This window comes from Enoplosus armatus, chromosome 11, assembly GCF_043641665.1.
Source record: "Enoplosus armatus isolate fEnoArm2 chromosome 11, fEnoArm2.hap1, whole genome shotgun sequence".
NCBI lineage: Eukaryota > Metazoa > Chordata > Actinopteri > Centrarchiformes > Enoplosidae > Enoplosus > Enoplosus armatus.
In genome coordinates, this window is record NC_092190.1 from 6,381,012 (window position 1) to 6,395,420 (window position 14,409).

General features: G+C 44.8%; 3 non-coding genes and 3 pseudogenes across 3 annotated transcripts; 5 read left to right on the forward strand and 1 right to left on the reverse strand.

The window, feature by feature from the left end:
• Positions 1-140: 140 nt before the first annotated feature.
• Positions 141-249, forward strand: trnal-caa (transfer RNA leucine (anticodon CAA)). Its single transcript has 2 exons — positions 141-178; positions 204-249. It is a non-coding gene; the product is annotated as a tRNA-Leu (tRNA).
• Positions 250-837: 588 nt separating this feature from the next.
• LOC139293528 (5S ribosomal RNA) lies at positions 838-956 on the reverse strand. The gene has a single exon (XR_011598133.1). It is a non-coding gene; the product is annotated as a 5S ribosomal RNA (ribosomal RNA).
• Positions 957-1,526: 570 nt separating this feature from the next.
• trnal-caa (transfer RNA leucine (anticodon CAA)) lies at positions 1,527-1,636 on the forward strand. The gene is made up of 2 exons: positions 1,527-1,564; positions 1,591-1,636. It is a non-coding gene; the product is annotated as a tRNA-Leu (tRNA).
• Positions 1,637-2,597: 961 nt separating this feature from the next.
• On the forward strand, positions 2,598-2,721 carry LOC139293687 (5S ribosomal RNA; annotated as a pseudogene).
• Positions 2,722-3,463: 742 nt separating this feature from the next.
• LOC139293698 (5S ribosomal RNA) lies at positions 3,464-3,579 on the forward strand (annotated as a pseudogene).
• Positions 3,580-7,173: 3,594 nt separating this feature from the next.
• LOC139293694 (5S ribosomal RNA) lies at positions 7,174-7,282 on the forward strand (annotated as a pseudogene).
• The last annotated feature ends 7,127 nt before the right edge of the window (positions 7,283-14,409 follow it).

Here is a 14,409-nt window from a genome sequence, read left to right on the forward strand (position 1 = left end):
GGCGATCCTTTGAGTTTAACACATAGATTTAAGCTTGGATTAAATGGTTCAAAGACCGAAAGAAAGAAACAACATTCCCATCAGCGTTAACAGTTGAATTGTAATTATTTTTGTGTTTGTTTCGGCAGAGCAGCACAGTTGTCAGGATGGCCGAGTGGTCTAAGGCGCCAGACTCAAGGTAAATCCTTCCTGTGTAATGGGCTTTCTGGTCTCCGAATGGAGGCGTGGGTTCGAATCCCACTTCTGACATAACCTTTTGGTATACCTAACTAAATGTTTAATTTGTTACTGTAACTGTTAGCACTGAAATCATTTCACAAAGCCTAAATGTTGACCTTAAGGCCAACATTTTAGCCACCTTGCCCAGCAAAAAGCTGTGTTTCCTTGGTAACAGACGACATATGCTGACAAGTGAAGAAAGGGGCAATCCAGAAATATGTTTGTGGTTTCATCAAACTGCATTTCAGCACAGTTTACCAAACACTATTCACTGTATAGTTATACCCTAAACTCATCTATGGAATTCCAATAAGTGCCTTGCTATTTCATCATTACAATACAAGAATGCAGTATATAGTAGACTTGAACTATGCACAGAATGTATGTTTTTATTATTAAATGTGCTTATCTAGCTCTTTGCGTGTCCTCCTGTTGTTTTGTGATTTGTGTGGGACTTGGCTCCTGTGACGCTGCAATTTCCCATTGCGATTAACAAAGTACTCTAACAAAGTAGTCCTATCTAACTATCCATCTTGATACATTAATCTATCGATCTATCTAAATCCACTCCACTAAAATGGGAGCAGCGCCCTCTGCTGATGAAAGCGGAGAAGAAAATGCTTACAGCACCTGGTATTCCCAGGCGGTCTCCCATCCAAGTACTAACCAGGCCCGACCCTGCTTAGCTTCCGAGATCGGACGAGATCGGGCGTGTTCAGAGTGGTATGGCCGTAAGCAGATGTTATGATTGCACACAGCCTATTTATAGATGCTAAAACACCACCACCATTTCTTTTGTGTAAAAATGCTCTGTTGCAAGTCAAAGCCATGTATTCAAAATCTTAAGTAAAAGCACATAGAGTGGTATGGCCTTAAGCTGAGATGCTATACACACACAGGCCTTTATAGCTCTTACAATACAACTGCTTATATCCTATTCACACGATAATGCTGGCTCTGGATATTCAATATGCTTCTTAATTGTCAGCAAATCCCATTAGAAGACCAAATCTAACAATTAGTATTATTAGTGCAGCCAAAGCCTGATATAGCTTGTCTTTTATGATTTACAGCTTAACTAAACGGTCAAATATGTCTTAATTAAAGGACGTTGGAGTTAAAGCTTTACTAAACTAATAACTTAAGCATTAACCTCACTTTGTGTGGCACTACACATCCTAATTTACACAAGCTCATAAAGCAGTATTTAACTATTTGTTTTTCTGAAAAACAACAAAAACTTCCAGAGCTGTAAACTTTAGTAAGCAGCAGTCAAACAGCCTTTTAGCCACTACTAAGATACAGTTGTCAGGATGGCCGAGCGGTCTAAGGCGCCAGACTCAAGGTGACAAACCTTCCTTAACATGGGACTTCTGGTCTCCGAATGGAGGCGTGGGTTCGAATCCCACTTCTGACAATACCTTTTCTTCGAATGATAACAAAAGTGGGTAACAGTACAGTAAATTTACAACAAACCTTTACAAACTGACCTAAATCAGTAAACTTTAAACTATTATGCAACTAATATACTAGAATATATTTATTGAATTTATTATAAATTACATGTAAAATATTTAATAGTTTATTAAGATAAGATTGAAGACAAAATAAATACAAAAAGCAAAAAAATCATAGTTAGAAAGCTACTATATACAGTACAGAAAAATAACAGAAAAATTGAATGAGTATCAATAAATAAATACATTAATAAATAAATGCAGAAATAAATACAGGAATAAATACAGTAATAGATAAAATAATAAATAAATGTATAAATACTTAAATTAAAAAATGTTGAAATAAATGAATAAGTTGGTAATTAAATAGGACATAAATAAATGTCTTAAATCTATTTCTACATTCTTAATCACCTACATTTATTTATTTCTGTATTTCTTTGTCTCTATGCTAAAGAGGAAGTTGGTCCCAACTTTTATTTATGTATTTATGCATTTATTTATTAATTTATGTATTTATGTATAAGATAATTTATTGATTTATTCCTGCATTTATTTATACATTTATTTTTGCATTTATTAATTCATTACATCTATTTCATTCATTGTTTTTCTGATATTCTAGATCAAAGTGAAATAGTAGACACAGTTTATTTTAAATACATTTTATATATAAATTATCATTTTAGCATAACGATAATAATGCAAAATGTGAAATCAACACACGTACAATCTGAAAAGTAACTACAAATATATAAATACAATACAATATCAATACAACAAATCAAACATAAATATGTGTATATGACATATTATTAAATGCAATATATAATATATATATACAATATAACAGACCAGAGAGGTTGAACTGTTGGTGGTGTTTTAGCATCTATATAGTGCCTGAATGCATCATTGACATTCGCTTACGGCCATACCACTCTGAACACGCCCGATCTCGTCTGATCTCGGAAGCTAAGCAGGGTCGGGCCTGGTTAGTTAGTTAGTTGGATGGGAGACCGCCTGGGAATACTAGGTGCCGTAAGCATTTTCTTGTCCGCTTTCATCAGCAGAGGGCGCTGCTCCTTCTGTAGTGGAGACAGGACAGTACAGAGCCAGTGAACACATTCTACATGCTTTTATTTGGCAGTCTGGACTTTGTGCTCTGTATTGTACTTCTATTTTAATTGCTCTCATTTCCAGCGATCACATTCAATAGGCGGTGTGAAGATGCAGTGTTGCCGATGGATACACATTTCCAGCTCTAGTCATTAGGCAATATGTAGCCAATTTTACAGTGGTGGAATGTAACCAAGTACATTTGCTAAAGTAACCACTGTATTTTACTCTACTTTATACTTCAAAATGTTTTATTTTTTAGTCCACAATATTTATTTGCCAAAATCAGTTACTAGTTACTTTGCAGAGTTCAGTTTCAGTTTATAAATAAAAATATGAATCAACTAATAAATGATGATGTAATATGATGGATTAAGCTACTCAGCAGTATATGAAGTAGTTGAATTAGCTCCACCTTTACCAGCTGCAGCATCAGGGATGCTTACATGTTAATACATCACCAATTATAATCCAGCGATATTATATATATGTTATTCTGAAATGGGCCATTCTGCATAATGAGTACTGTAAGTGTATTTTACTTATGTACTTTTACTTAAGACTTTGAATACATGGCTTTGACTTGCAACAGAGCATTTTTACACTGTATTAAAAGAAACGTTGGTGATGTTTTAGTATCTATAAATAGCCCGTGTGCGACAGCAGTAATTGTTTACGGCCATACCACTCTGAACACGCCCGATCTCGTCTGATCTCGGAAGCTAAGCAGGGTCGGGCCTGGTTAGTACTTGGATAGGAGACCGCCTGGGAATCAGAATCAGAATCAGAATCAGAAATACTTTATTGATCCCCGGGGGGAAATTGTACAGTACCGGTGCTCCCATTCAAGAGTAGAAAGTAGCATAATTTAGAACTAAAAGTTTGTACAAAATATAAAAATAAGAAATAGAAAATACAAAATATACACATTTACAGTATTTAAGTGAAATGAGGTGAAATGAAAAATGAAATGAAAATACAAAATATACACATTTACAGTATTTAAGTGAAATGAGGTAAAAATATATACAATAACAATGTATATGTATGTATGTGTTGCACTAAAGTGTGTGACTATATATGTATTGCACTTAAACATTTTGAATAAATAGTGTGGTGGTGTATGAACAGGTGAGGTAGATACAGATACGGATTTCCAGTCTCTTCCTGAGTGTCTGACACTCAGAGAGAGGAGTTAAACAGTCTGATGGCCACAGGCAGGAATGATTTCCTGTGTCGCTCAGTTGTGCATTTGGGAGGAATGAGTCTCCCACTGAAGGTGCTCTTGTGTCCGACCAGTACGTCATGGAGAGGATGTGAAACATTGTCCAAGATGCCCTGCAGCTTAGACAGCATCCTCCTCTCTGACACCACCGTCAGAGAGTCCAGCTCCACCCCCACAACGTCACTGGCCTTGCGGATCAGTTTGTTTAGTCTGTTGGAGTCCGCCACCCTCAGCCTGCTGCCCCAGCATGCAACAGCATAGAGGATAGCACTGGCCACCACAGACTCATAAAACATCCTCAGCATAGTCCGGCAGATGTTGAAGGACCTCAGCCGCCTCAGAAAGTAGAGACGGCTCTGGCCCTTCTTGTAGAGGGCATTAGTGTTCTTTACCCAGTCCAGTTTATTGTCTATGTGAACTCCCAGATACTTGTAATCCTCTACAATGTCCACACTGACCCCCTGGATGGAAACAGGGGTCATCTGCACCTTGGTCCTCCTCAGATCAACAGTCAGTTCCTTTGTCTTTGTCACGTTGAGCTGCAGATGGTTCTGCTCGCACCATGTGACAAAGTTCTCCACAGCAGCCCTGTACTCCTCCTCATCACCCTAACTGATACATCCAACTATTGCTGAGTCGTCAGAAAACTTCTGAAGATGGCAGGTCTCTGTGCAGTAGCTGAAGTCCGTGGTGTAGACGGTGAAGAGGAAGGGAGAGAGGACAGTCCCCTGCGGGGCCCCGGTGTTGCTGACCACTCTGTCTGACACACAGTGTTGTAAGCGCACATACTGTGGTCTGCCAGTCAGGTAGTTGACAATCCAGGACATGAGGGGGGCATCCACCTGTATCTCCGTCAGCTTCTCACCCAGTAGAGCCGGACGGATGGTGTTGAACGCACTGGAGAAGTCAAAGAACATGACTCTCACAGTGCTCACCGGCTTGTCCAGGTGGGCGTAGACGCGGTTGAGCAGGTAGATGATGGCATCCTCCACTCCAAGTCGGGGCTGATAGGCGAACTGAAGGGGGTCCAAGTGTGTCTTGACCAAGGGCCGGAGCTGCTCTAGGACGAGTCTCTCCAGGGTCTTCATGATGTGGGAGGTCAGTGCCACGGGTCTGTAGTCCTTGGAGCCACTGGGTCGCGGCGTCTTTGGAACAGGAACAAGGCAGGACGTCTTCCACAGCACGGGGACCCTCTGAAGACTCAGGCTCATGTTGAAGACGTGGTGAAGTACTCCACATAGCTGGGGGGCACAGGCTTTAAGCACCCTGGGGCTGACACCATCGGGGCCTGCAGCCTTGCTGGAGTGGAGTCTCCTCAGCTGTCTTCTAACATGGTCGGCAGTGAAGCACATTGTAGAGGTGACCGGTGGGGGAGGGGTGGAGTCATCAGGTTGAAGAGTGCCGTCAGCCTGGGGACTGGGGAACGAGGTGTGAGGAAAGCTCTCACAGGGGGGTGGGGGGCTGTGAGGAGCAGGAGGGGGGAGTGGAATAGGTGAAGGTTGGAGGCAGACAGCAGAAGAGTCAAGGGGGGGTTGAGCAGGGCCCACAGAGTCAAATCTGTTGAAAAACTGATTCAGTTCGTTGGCCCGGTCCACACTGCCTTCAGCTCCTCTGTTGTTGCTCGGCCTGTAACCCGTGATAGTCCTCATTCCACTCCAGACCTCTCTGGTGTTGTTCTGCTGGAGTTTCCACTCCAGCTTCCTCCTGTACTTCTCCTTGGCCTCCCTGATCTTTACCTTCAGTTCCCCCTGGATCGTTCTCACCTCGTCTCTGTTGCCAGCTCTGAAGGCCCTCTTCTTTTTGTTCAGTATGGCCTTGATGTCCTTTGTCACCCATGGCTTGTTGTTAGAATAACAATGGACAGTCCTTGATGGGACAGTGGAGTCCACACAGAAGTTGATGTAGTCTGTGATGCACTCTGTGAGCCCATCAATGTCCTCTCCATGCGGCTCACAGAGCGCCTGCCAGTCAGTCACCTCAAAACATCCCTGAAGTGTCTCATAAGCCTCCTCCGACCATCTCCTCACTGTCCTCGTGGTTGCAGGCTGGCTCTTGACTAGAGGCACATAACAGGGGTTGAGGTGCACTAGGTTGTGGTCTGACCTACCCAGAGGGGGGAGGGGAGAGGAGCTGTATGCATCCTTAACGTTAGCATACAGCAAGTCCAGGGTCCTCTCCTCTCTAGTGGGACAGCTCACATACTGTGTGAAGGTGGGAAGTGTCCTAGCCATGGTGACGTGGTTGAAGTCACCCGAAATAGCAATGAGTGCATTCGGGTGTTGAGTCTGTAAACGGGCTATGGCGGAGTGAATGACGTCACACGCCGACTTCGGGTTGGCAGAGGGGGGGATGTAAACAGTCACAACAATGACATGTGAGAACTCCCTGGGCAATACCAGGTGCCGTAAGCATTTTCTTGTCCGCTTTCGTCAGCAGAGGGCGCTGCTCCTTCTGTAGTGGAGACAGGACAGTACAGAGCCAGTGAACACATTCTACATGCTTTTATTTGGCAGTCTGGACTTTGTGCTCTGTATTGTACTTCTATTTTAATTGCTCTCATTTCCAGCGATCACATTCAATAGGCGGTGTGAAGATGCAGTGTTGCCGATGGATACACATTTCCTGCTCTAGTCATTAGGCAATATGTAGCCTATTTTACAGTGGTGGACTGTAACCAAGTACATTTGCTAAAGTAGCCACTGTATTTTACTCTACTTTATATTTCAAAATGTTTTATTTTTTAGACCACAATATTTATTTGCCAAAATCAGTTACGAGTTACTTTGCAGAGTTCAGTTTCAGTTTACAAATAAAAATATGAATCAACTAATAAATGATGATGTAATATGATGGATTAAGCTACTCAGCAGTATATGAAGTAGTTGAATTAGCTCCACCTTTACCAGCTGCAGCATCAGTGATGCTTACATGTTAACACATCACCAATTATAATCCTGCGATATTATAAATATATATGTTATTCTGAAATGGGTCATTCTGCATAATGAGTACTTTAAGTGTATTTACTTATGTACTTTTACTTAAGATTTTGAATACATGGCTTTGACTTGCAACAGAGCATTTTTACACTGTATTAAAAGAAATGTTGGTGATGTTTTAGCATCTATAAATAGCCCGTGTGCAACTGCAGATTTTGTTTACAGCCATACCACTCTGAACACGACCGATCTCGGAAGCTAAGCAGGGCCGGGCCTGGTTAGTACTTGGATGAGAGACCGCCTGGGAATACCAGGTGCTGTAAGCATTTTCTTGACCGCTTTCGTCAGCAGAGGGCGCTGCTCCTTCTGTAGTGGACAATACAGAGCCAGTGAACACATTCTACATGTTTTTATGAGAACATGTCACCCAGTCGATGCTGTGGCTCACTGATGTGCTCTGAATAATTTTATGACAAAAATGGTCACAGCATAGATGAATCGCTTTATTGAGCTGTGGATACACAGAAAATAGCTGTTAGAAGGATCAATTTGTTGTTGTTTTGGGTCTTTTCATGGGATGTGTTGAGTAAAAAAATTATATAATATTGTTAGCAGTTTTGAGAAATGTTAGAGGTGTTTTTGGAGACAATTGTGTATTAATCTGCAGTACTGCACACTTTATAGAGGCACATTCCCACCGCCTAATGAATGTGATTGTATAATTTACCCCCGGGGATCAATAAAGTATTTCTGATTCTGATTCTGATTGCTGAAAACAGAAAACATGTAGAATTTGTCCACTGGCTGTTTTCTTGAATCCTGTCTCCATTAAAGAAGAAGCAGCGCCCTCTGCTGATGAAAGCGGAGAAGAAAATGCTTACAGCACCTGGTATTCCCAGGGGGTCTCCCATCCAAGTACTAACCAGGCCCGACCCTGCTTAACTTCCGAGATCGGACGAGTTAGGGCGTGAGAAGAAGTAGATTAACCAGATCACTTACTTAAGTAAACGTAGACCTATCAATACAACACTCCAGTACAAGTAAAAGTCTTACATTCAGATTCCTTAAGAAAGAGTATATATTTATTATGAATTTCAGTTTCAGTCAATCCAACAACAGCACACCTTCCCACCATCTAACTTCACTTCCACGTGAAAACGCACCTGCTCAGTTTTTGCATCTAATTATCCAGATTTAATGGCGCAGCTGTGTGTCGCTCCGGTTTCTCAGTCGTCATCTTTGGTCTCGTCTGGCGGCAGAGAGAAGCCGAGAGGACCGGAGCCATGGCATCCGCACTGATGGCTTGGGTTTGTATCGGTTTAACACTAGCCCAGCTCAACAACGCAGAAAGCCACCGGTACGCACACGGACATTTGGCCGGCCAGGAGGAGGTTTCTGACGGCAACGAGCAGCGGTTCGAGGCGGCTCCAGAAGACTGGACCGACCGAAGTTTCCCAGCGCCGGTCTGGCATTTCCTCCAAGGTGAAAACCTGCTGCCCACCTGTGTTTGAAAATAAAGAAGCATTGAAAGAGTTTTAATTCAGCCTCATATATCTCAACTTGTAGGTAGGAGCAATCTAAAAATCATTTTGAAACTTGATTAATGTTATTTGAAAAATAGGAAATACTGTTTTTGTTAATTAAAAAAAAGCCAGTATTGGCCAATATAGTCCATAAACCTGTGATTACATCAATGCGATATAATCAACATAATTAGTTCCAATTTTAATAATTTATTAATCTGAAGACTGAAGAGGTCTTGCCTCACCATTTTACATTCACACCACTCTTCAGGCCAGGCCTCAATGTCAAGGTTCTTTTTACATTGCACATTTTAAATTTGACCTTTTCCATTTAACTTTTTAATTTGAGCATTACAATTGGGGGTAGGATAATATGATTTATAAAATACATTTCTCTTAAAATGTTAATTTCCCCCTTTAATTTAATCTCTGCGCAGAATTACCCTGCAAGTCCCCAAATGCCTACCGGGCCTGTCTTTCAAGACCTATTAGCACTGTTCATCAGAGGTATGGCCTGTGGAAAGGAACTGTTCTTGTTTCTGGATGTTTTAGTGCACAGTGCTCTGTAGTACCTACCAGAGGGGAGAAGATGGAACAGGTTGTGGGGGTGTGATGGGTCTGCAGTGATGTTTCCTGACTCTGGAGATGTACAAGTCCTGAATGGAGGGCAGGTTGGCACCAATGATTTTTTTTAAAAGTCTGTTAGACTGGAGGATTGCAGTGTAGAACTGAATCAGCAGCTCCTGAGGCAGGTTTAACTTCCAGAGCTGACGCAGGAGGTACATCCTCTGCTGGGCCTTCTTGATGATTGTGTCAATGCCCACTTTAGGTCCTGGGGCATTGTGGATCCCAGAAAGCTGAAGATTTCTACAGCAGACACAGTGCTCTTTAGTATGGTGATGGGGGCAGTGTTGGGGAGGCCCCTTCTGAAGTCTATTGTCCTCCACAGTTTTGAGCGTGTTCAGGTTGTGACTGGACCAGAGGGCCAGCTGTTCAATCTCCTGTCTGTATGCAGACTCTTCACCGTCCCCGATGAGGCCGATTGTGGTGTTCAGGAGTTTAACAGACCGATCTCCTGAGGTGCAGTTGTTGGTGTAGGGGGAGAGCACACATCCCTTGGGGGCGACAGTGCTGATGGTCTGGGTGCTGGATGTGATTTCCCCAGCCTCACCTGCTGCCTCCTGTCTGTCAGGAAGTTTGTGATCGACTGACAGGTGGGAGCTGGCACAGTGAGCTGGGTCAGTTTAGTTTAACGGGTTAATGCATGGCTCCATGCAGCAATTTCTCCTTTCATACATTTCGTTTTTTTTTCCCTTACAGATAAAACAAAAGACATATAACTTCTTACTCAGTGAGCTTTGGTGGTACCAATATGTCAGACTGTGTTACCTTTGGACAGAGCCAGGCTAGCTGTTTCCAGTCTTTGTGCTAAGCTAAACAAATCATTTTCTGGCTAGAGCTTCATATTTAGCGTACAGACATGAGAGCGGTGTTGATCTTATCTAACTATTGGCAGGTAAATGAGCGTGTTTCCCAAAATGTTAAACTTTCCTTTTTTGATCTCTGGTATCATTTGCCTTTTTTGTCTCAATCCAGGGTGTGGGAAAAAATATTTCAACCAGCCACAGTATCGCTGCAGTAATGGAACGCTTTCCCTGCGCTTTTCACTCATCAGATACACAAATCTGCGTCTGGAAGGTCTGCGTCGTCCACCTACAGTATGTTTTTGCCTTTAGAAAATGGAATGACAGCTGTTGTCAAATCTTTTTCCACAGATGGGGTGCGGTTGTTGTCACTGCCTGACAAGTGTAGCAGTTCAGTTCATATTTATAGGTGGTGGTTGCTGGTGAAGCTTCCCTATACTGGCTGCCACACAGCAATACAGGTAAAATGTTTATTTTCTTTGTCCAATGAGTGTGACTTCAGGTTATTCCTTTCACTGAACCAGCATCTGCAACAGTTAGTGGTGTGCTACAGATGTCTTCCCTTTTCATACAGATTTTTGGGAAATTAATGACGTAAGATCAGTGAATTAAAGGATAAGGGTGATATATTTTTCTTGTCAACAAATTTCATTAAGACAAAAAAACAACAATCTACTAACAAGTATTTTGATTCCCACATACAAATTTAGAATAATGGCACTTTTAAACCTTTTAAATTAATGACAGTTGTGAGCGTATTTCAATGTCTAATAAACGTAATTATAAATAAAAGTGAATTTTGTGCATAAGAGACTCATTCGGTATCCTGTTTGTATTGAACCTTGTGTTGCTATAGCCTACTTTAATGCTACAACATTCAATTCAGACTTCTTGGCAGTGTTACTAGAAATGTTACAGCTGTAGCTCTGCCCTGCTGAGATTGGCCTCATGACGTATTTATGTAAAAGTGACTCTGGCACTTATTCAGACATGAGGGTGACATGTGAAAATACCAGCACATTGATGTAACAAGGTGCATGTCTGAAAGAGGCTCATGTTTTAGGCCAAGTCACTTCATTTGGAACTGGAGGTCTGCTGCTCTTAATCGGTCATGTTCAAGTAACTTTTTTTTTTACGAGCCAATAAACTGACCACAATAAACAGTTTTTGCTCGAAGTAGATGCAGTTATGACTATAATACTTCTTTTGATGACTCCTACAATTAATGACAATTTTGTCTATTCCTAGACTGGAGATGGAATTGATTTCCGCCCGTTGAAACTGCATTACGTCGACCGTCTTCTGCAGGAGAACATGACAGGCATGGCCGTCTGTGAGAGTCCAGTAATGTCGGCGCGAGCAGCGTCACCACTGGTGACTTGTAGAACAACACATGTCACTGTGACGCTGCCTCGTGAAACTAAACTGAGGAAGGTGAAAGAGCTTGGTAAGGAGTGTTGGAGCCATTTCTGTTTTGCATTCTTGAACTATTATTTTGCTGAATTAGTTATTTTTATGCATCCTAATATCAGTTGATGTTAAATATTAATTTATATGGGGTTGGTGGTTAGGGTGAGAGCTAATTTAGGGGAGAGCAACAGGTGTCCCTGCATAGCAGAAGGGCAAACAGTTTTTGACTGTGAAATTCTTGTTTCTGACATTATAAATACATGCACATACTGCTCCTGCATGAGCATGCACAAAACCACTTTTTCTTCTATCAGTAACAATAACATTAAAGGTATTTCACGCTTATTTGAGGGTTTAAACGGCACAGGTGACTTAAACATTACATGACAATTTTAGGAGCGGAGAAGCTCGAGGGGAAGTAGGGGTGGTAAACCCAATAGTTAAGGTGAAAGCTGTCTGAGAGTTTGCTTTTTTGGCAGATTTTTTCTCCAACAAAGAATACTCGGTGAGACAGTGGAGGACCCCCAGTACATTATTTGTGGAGATATCAAAGTTACCTGACAGGGTAAGTCGAGCGCAAAACATGTTACAACACACTGTTAAATCATTTTAATGAGAAAACTGACATGAAGAATGTTCACAGGATTCTGGCTTTGAACTGGTTTATGTTGACACTACTGGGAAACTGTGCACGATGCTGGCAGCTTGCTCCCCGATGTTGCCAAAAAAAGTTGTGAGGCATCATGTCAGGAGATCTCTGGAGGAACCGGATTTATTTGACCTGTGGGGCTTTGATGATATTCCTCCTGGACCATTCGATCCGCAAACAACACAGACAACGGCCAGCTCAGTAACTGATACAAACACAGACACAACAGAGGAAACGGTTTATGATGAAGGAATTTATGAGTTGTGGGGAATTGAAGAAATTCCTGAAGGGCCATACACTGGAATAGACGTAGAGATTCCAGGGTCTACTGTTTCCACAACAACGCTGGCCTCCACTGCGACTCCAGCCACAACGACCACTACTACGACGACCACCACCACTACGCCTGCCACAACAACGACCACCACCACTACGCCTGCCACAACAACAACAACCACCGCTGCCCCTGCCACGACAACAACGACCACCATCACACCCGGTGCCACGACAACAACGACCACCACCACACCCGGTGCCACGACAGCAACCACCGCTGCACCTGTCACAACCCTGACCACCACCTCCGTACCTGTCGCGACGACCACCACCGCTTCGACAACCACAACCACCACTACCGCTGCGCCTGCCATGACAATCACCACCACTGCTGCCAGGGCGACCACCACCACCACTGCACCTGCCACAGTGACTACCACCACAGCTACTCAGCCTGTCACGACGACCACAATGTCCTCAAAAACGACCACTGCTGCTCCTGCCACGACAACGCCCTCCACAACAACGGCCACCACTGCTGCTCCTGCCACTACAACGACGACCACCACCGCTACGCCTGCCACAACGACAACCACCACCACTACGCCTGCCACAACAACAACAACCACCGCTGCGCCTGCCACGACAACAACGACCACCATCACAGCCGGTGCCACGACACCAACCACCGCTGCACCTGTCACAACGCCGAACACCACCTCCGTACCTGTCGTGATGACCACCACCGCTTCGACAACCACAACCACCACTACCGCTGCGCCTGCCATGACAATCACCACCACTGCTGCCAGGGCGACCACCACCACCACTTCACCTGCCACGGTGACCACCACCACAGCTACTCAGCCTGTCACGACGACCACAATGTCCTCAACAATGACGACGACCACTGCTGCACTTGCCACGACTACCACAGCACCCTCCACAACAACGGCCACCACTGCTGCTCCTGCCACAACAACGACCACCACCACTACGCCTGCCACAACAACACCAATAACCACCACTGCGCCTGCCACGACAACGACGACGACCACCACACCCGGTGCCACGACACCAACCACCGCTGCACCTGTCACAACGCCGACCACCACCTCCGTACCTGTCGCGACGACCACCACAGCTTCGACAACCACAACCACCACTACCGCTGCGCCTGCCATGACAATCACCACCACTGCACCTGCCACGGTGACCACCACCACAGCTACTCAGACTGTCACGACGACCACAATGTCCTCAACAACGACGACGACCACTGCTGCACCTGCCACGACTACCACAATGTCCTCAACAACGACGACGACCACTGCTGCACCTGCCACGACTACCACAACACCCTCCACAACAACGGCCACCACTGCTGCTCCTGCCACGACAACGCCATCCACAACAATGGCCACCACTGCTGCACCTGCCACGACTACCACAACACCCTCCACAACAACGGCCACCACTGTTGCTACTGCCACAACAACGACCGCCACCACTACGCCTGCCACAACAACACCAATAACCACCGCTGCGCCTGCCACGGTGACCACCAGCACCACTGCACCTGCCACGGTGACCACCACCACAGCTACTCAGCCTGTGACGACGACCACTGCCGCACCTGCCACGACTACCACAACGCCCTCCACAACAACGGCCACCACTGCTGCTCCTGCCACGACAACGTCCTCCACAACAACGCCCACCACTGCTGCTCCTGCGACGGCCACGAGCACCGGCTCGCCGGCCACGAGCGCCGGCTCGACGACCACCACAGGCACCTCCTCCACGACCAATAGCGCCTCCACGACTAGCGCTAGCTCGACAACCACCAGCGGCGCTTTCTCCACGACCAGCAGTACCTCTGCTGCTCCTGCCAGGACTATTTCCTCAACAACAACTGCCTCCACAACCCGACGTGCCTCCACCACAGTCAGCACTGGCTGGACGGCCACGAGCGCCGGCTCAACAACCACCAATGACGCCTCCCTCACCACCACCATGAGTGCCAGTGCCTCCACCACCATGACTATTGCCAGCTCTACGACCACCAGCGACGCCTCCTCCACGACCAGCAGCGCCTATGCTGCTCCTGCCATGACTATGTCCTCAACAACAACTGCCTCCATAACCCCACGTGCCTCCACCACAGCCAG